This window comes from Leptonychotes weddellii, chromosome 12 (genome assembly GCF_054177405.1).
Source record: "Leptonychotes weddellii isolate Sample4059 chromosome 12, ASM5417740v2, whole genome shotgun sequence".
Taxonomy (NCBI): domain Eukaryota; kingdom Metazoa; phylum Chordata; class Mammalia; order Carnivora; family Phocidae; genus Leptonychotes; species Leptonychotes weddellii.
In genome coordinates, this window is record NC_138380.1 from 22,843,490 (window position 1) to 22,848,736 (window position 5,247).

The 5,247-nt window shown below is 35.3% G+C and overlaps 1 pseudogene; it reads right to left on the bottom strand.

Annotated features, from left to right (window-relative positions):
- Positions 1-403: 403 nt before the first annotated feature.
- LOC115939183 (U6 spliceosomal RNA) lies at positions 404-502 on the bottom strand (annotated as a pseudogene).
- Between the last annotated feature and the right edge of the window lie 4,745 nt (positions 503-5,247).

Genomic DNA, 5,247 nt, shown 5'->3' on the forward strand with positions numbered 1-5,247 from the left:
ATATGAGTGCACTCATAATTTGTACACTCAATTCTATCCCGATTAATGTAATTATCATGGGGGTGGTAGAGCGGAGGTGGTTTATCGTAGCATAGCAGAAGGTACTGGTACTCAGGTGTTCTGACTTGCTCTTGTACTTAAGAGTTTTGTCAAATTGTGTGAATCATCTAATCTCTCTGGACCTCAGTTTCTTTTATAATATTGCAGAGGGAATGGACTACATCCATGTTTCTCCAGTATCAGTTATTCACATATCACTTGCAAGATTTTAATCCTATCTGTGTGCCATTTTTGCTACTATTTAGTATTATTTTAAGTCAACTCCTTTTCCAAAACTTATATTTGAACCCAAATAATAGTAGCTATGACATCATGTATATAAAATTTGACTTTTTTCTTTTTTTAAAACATGGAATGCTTCATGAATTTGCGTGTCATCCTTGTGCAGGATCTTCTCTGTATTGTTCCAATTTTTTAGTATATGTGCTGCTAAAGCAAGCACTTGACTCTTTTTTTCTAATTTTTATTAAAATAAACACATTTTGCTTACATAAAACATGTTTGCCTACAAACAAGTAAAATAATCTTCCATATCACTAGTGATAAAGAATCAGATTTGTTTTCAACACTAGTCTCTTTCTAAATTATGTTAAAACTTAATTGATATTGTTAGATATTCAGGATATAATTACATAATCTATTATTTCAAGGAATTTTATTTTTATGCACTCAAAGTAAAAGTCAAAAAAGAAAATTTAAATTTATATAACTTTTTTCATTTTTTATGCTCATATAAAATGATACGTGCGTAATAAAACTTACTATGTTTTTGCAACCTAAAAAGATGCATAGGTGAGTAAAGAACAATTTTCTGAACTAAAGGATGGTTTTATAGTGTAATATTATATTGGTATTTTACTTTATTAAGACAAAACTAATCTTTAACACATTCTTGGAGAACTAGGGAGTCCCAGTTTTGTTGAATTGTACTGATCAAAGATGCTCCATATGTTGACAGAATTCAAAATCATTATTACCTTTATTCAAATTATTAACATAACACAGATATTTCTAAATATGATCATGAGCAATTTTACTCATCACCTAGTTTAATTATTTTTATTTAGAGTGCCATATTCTTTTATAAAGCTCGTATTTTAATGAGAACTTCAAACTTAGTGAAACCTTAGGTAATCTTTTTTTTTTTTTTCTTCCCCAAATTGTCACATAAAAGCCAGAGAACTGTCAAGGTGAGAAAAGATCATGAAAAACATTCAAATATCCCTGAGAAGACCTGATTTTAATGTCTTAGTAAATAGTTGAGTATAACATAGTAGCTTTCAAATTTTACTTAGCACCACACTTCTAGTGCCATAGCTCCATCTGACCCTATAAAAATGCTGTTAATGGCTCTGTTTACTAGAATTTATTGCTACCAAGAAGGAAAGCCACGATGCTACGAAAGTAGTAATGTAGCAATATGCAACCTCAAGCCCTATAATGTGGCTATATTTTGAAATCATTAAAATGCAGATGAGGATTAAGCTAAAGACTGATTTTGTGATTGGTTTTGAGATATTGAATAGTTCTTAAAATATATGTATGGGTGAGTGTGTATAAATAACTTGCATATTAGCGTATTTTAAAATTGTTCTGATGGAAAAGGGTGTTTTCTTCGGTCGATGATTTCCCGGTTATTTTTATTTATTTATTTATTTATTTATTTATTTATTTATTTATTTATTTATATTTTTTATTTTTTTAAAGATTTTATTTATTTGATAGAGAGAGACACAGTGAGAGAAGGAACACAAGCAGGGGGAGTGAGAGAGGGAGAAGCAGGCTTCCCGCCGAGCAGGGAGCCCGATGTGGGGCTCGATCCCAGGACTCCGGGATCATGACCTGAGCTGAAGGCAGACACTTAACGACTGAGCCACCCAGGCGCCCCTTCCCGGTTATTTTTAAAGTCTTCTGTGATTCATCAAGTAATCAGATAAATTTCTGGTTTTTACTATTGTGATTACAATTATATAGCTTTCTACATTTTTTTCAGTAATTTTCAGGTGTTACTTGTATGAGATATTTAAAGTGTTTTGAACTGAGAAATGTTTCCTTTATAACTTCTTGCATATATCACGTATCTGCTTCGGATTACTGTGAGGTATTTCAAATCAGTACCTATTATTGCTCTAGGCAAACTTCTTTAATGGTGTATACTCAAATGCACATATATTAACACATGTTTATATACATATATATAATCTCTTGGATAGATAAATTCTTGATTTGCATTAACTGATTCTATCAAGATACGAATTAAAGCATCTCTATAGAACGTGCTCATTATCTAAAGGACAAAGTACAGGTATTATTTAGTTTATATAAAGAAATACAAATCTGTTGAATAATAGTAAAATCTGAAATTTCAAAGGGGACTTTATTTTTTGGAATAGATATTTCACGCACTCTTCCCATTTGATAGCTACTCTGTTATCTGTTTTAAAAGGTTGAGATTTATCCAGTTTCTTTGGGCTTCCTGCTTTTACTTGGCTCACTGCCTATTAGTGGCACTAAATGGACAAAAGAGAACCCTTCACGGACCACTTAGCTCACCTCCATTGCTCTATGCCCACTGATCCATATAAGTTGTATTTTTACAAAATTTTACAGAGAGGTTTATTACTTGATTTTCCTCACACTAGTTAGAATTGATGATATAATTCTGGGGACATCATGGCATTATATATTTCTCTTTTCCCTCTAAATTGTTTCAACCACAACCATGGCTTTAACTACTAGCTATATTAACCAAAGTCTTTCAAAGACAAATGTTCCCTCTGACAAGTCAAGTCACAGACTCCCTACTCTGCAGTCCTCCTTTAGAACGCTTTAAATTTAGTATTTTCCAAATCAATGACCTTCTCTCCTAAGCCTAATCTGCTCCTGCTCCCCTATACCCTTTCTGGATTAATGATGTCCCATAGCATGCGAGTTCTCTGTCTTTTCTGAACTAATGCAAAAGTCTTCTAGCTGGCTTCTCTGGTTTCAGTCTTGCTTTCTCCAATTCCTTTATCCATGCTGCAACTGGGACGTGATCTATCTAAACCAAAAATCTTAACCTACTTTTCACTATTTTAAGAAAATTAATACATTCTCAAACACCTATGGATAAAGGCCAAACTCCATGAAGAAGCACACAAGTGTCTGCCTTGGGTGGGTGGAGGGGCAATGCTATATCCTCCTTTTCTGTGTTTCTCTTACCAGCTTGCTTCTGCTCTGGTCTGCTTTAGCCATTGGAAGACATTGGTGGGACAAGGACTGGAGGACAGTTAGAAGACTGGGAGACACCAGGAGAAACACCTTCTTCCTTTGTCTTTCAAAATGACTACCACTACTTTGCGGTTCCAGCTTCAGGTGGGATAGTCCTGACTCCTCAGCTGTGGCTAAGGGTCCCTCTTCTCTTTATAGTTCTAAGAGTGCTGATAGTTTCTTGCAATTCTGGCTAATCTCTGTACTGCCTCCCATTCATTTTCTGTCCTCTATGCTCCTCAGTCATCTTTCAAACAAATTTGTTATCTGTCCATAATGGAATATCCGGATTCCCTTTTACTGACTGAAAACCTGATTGATAAAATCTTTGTGTTAGCATCTCTGAAACTTTCCTCAGGGATTAAAAAAAAAAATAGATGGAGTCTTTGGGGCCAGATTTGCCTCATCTCTACATCATTGGTGATCTTGGACAAATCGCTTACGACTCTGAGCTTCTTTTCTAGCATCTCCATGTCTGAGGATTATAGTATGGGCCTCACAGGTTGGCATGAGAACGAAAACAGAATTAGATAACATGAGAATGTGCCCTCAGCACACTGCCTGGCACCTGACAAGCACTCATCACCTGGCAAAAGCTGAATCAGTGACACTCAGTGACACTCACTGATACACTGAAGCCCTAGTGCCTAACCCAGTAAATACGGTAAATGCTCAATGGTTACTGGATGAATCATCAACTACTCTTTTTAAAAGATGTCTCCATCTCTTAATCCTCAATGCCATGACTTTAATTCCTACCTGAATGCCTGACTGCAATACATTCTTTACATTTTCCTACTTACCATCTTCACGTCCCTTCCATCCAATTAATCTTTCAAGTTGATAAATACCATCTTTATCATCTTTTAAATATTTTCTTATAGCTCTTAAGATGAAGTGTAAACTTCTCAGCATGGCTTACATTTCACTTTTTCTTCTGAATCCTTATTATAATACCAGGCTCATATCTTTAGCACATTCCCCCTTGCTTTATGCCTTGCTTATAATTTTCTGAGTGAACCATAAATCCTCTTGTCTATTTCCTTTGCACTTGCTAATTGCCCTCTTCTTAGTTTCCAAGTAATCTTAACTTTGCTTTTAGTCAACAATTCAGTTCAGGAGCTGATTATCTGTAGACCTTTCTTTGAATCCTCGCCACTTTCATCTGTAGACACCCCAACACTGTAATGTCCTGATTATGGCCAAGTCTCCCACTTGATGCTAAAGGCCCCTTTTCTAGGTGTTTAGCATATGGATTAGTATATAGCAGTCATGTGACAAACGTCTGCCTGATAATGAATCAAGAAAGAGCTGAGACTGAGCCCTTATATAATGCCCAAAGATGCCTCTTTTCTAAGTAAATCAGTCTGCTAATCTACCTCTCTGAAAAAGCTAATTCACCAAATCTTCTCCCTTACATAAAAAATCATATGAAATCTTTTTCTGAAATTCAAATAAGCTGTTTTTACCATAGTTCTTTGATGTATTAATCTAGAAACCTTGGCAAAAAGAGGTAACAAGCCTCTTTGAAGTTACTTACTCCTAGTGAATATGCTCTTTGGTCCTCATGAATTTTACTGCTTTCAAAGTGCTCACTTTGAAATTCATTTTAAAATCTTAGTTTCAGGGGCATCTGGGTGGCTCAGTCGGTTAAGCGTCTAACAGTTGATTTCAGGTCAGGTCATGATCTCAGGATCCTGGGATTGGGTTCTGCACTCAGTGGGGAATCTGCTTGAGATTCTCTCTCCCTTCTCCCTCTGTGCCTCCCCCCCGCCACTCTCTCTCTCTAAAATAAATAAATAAATAAATCTAAATCAAATCAAATCAAATCTTAGTTTCAGTTATACAAGATGAATACATTCTAAAGACTGGCAGTGCAACCCTATGTGTATATTTAACAGTACTGTATTGTGCACTTAAAAATTTGTTAAGATGGTA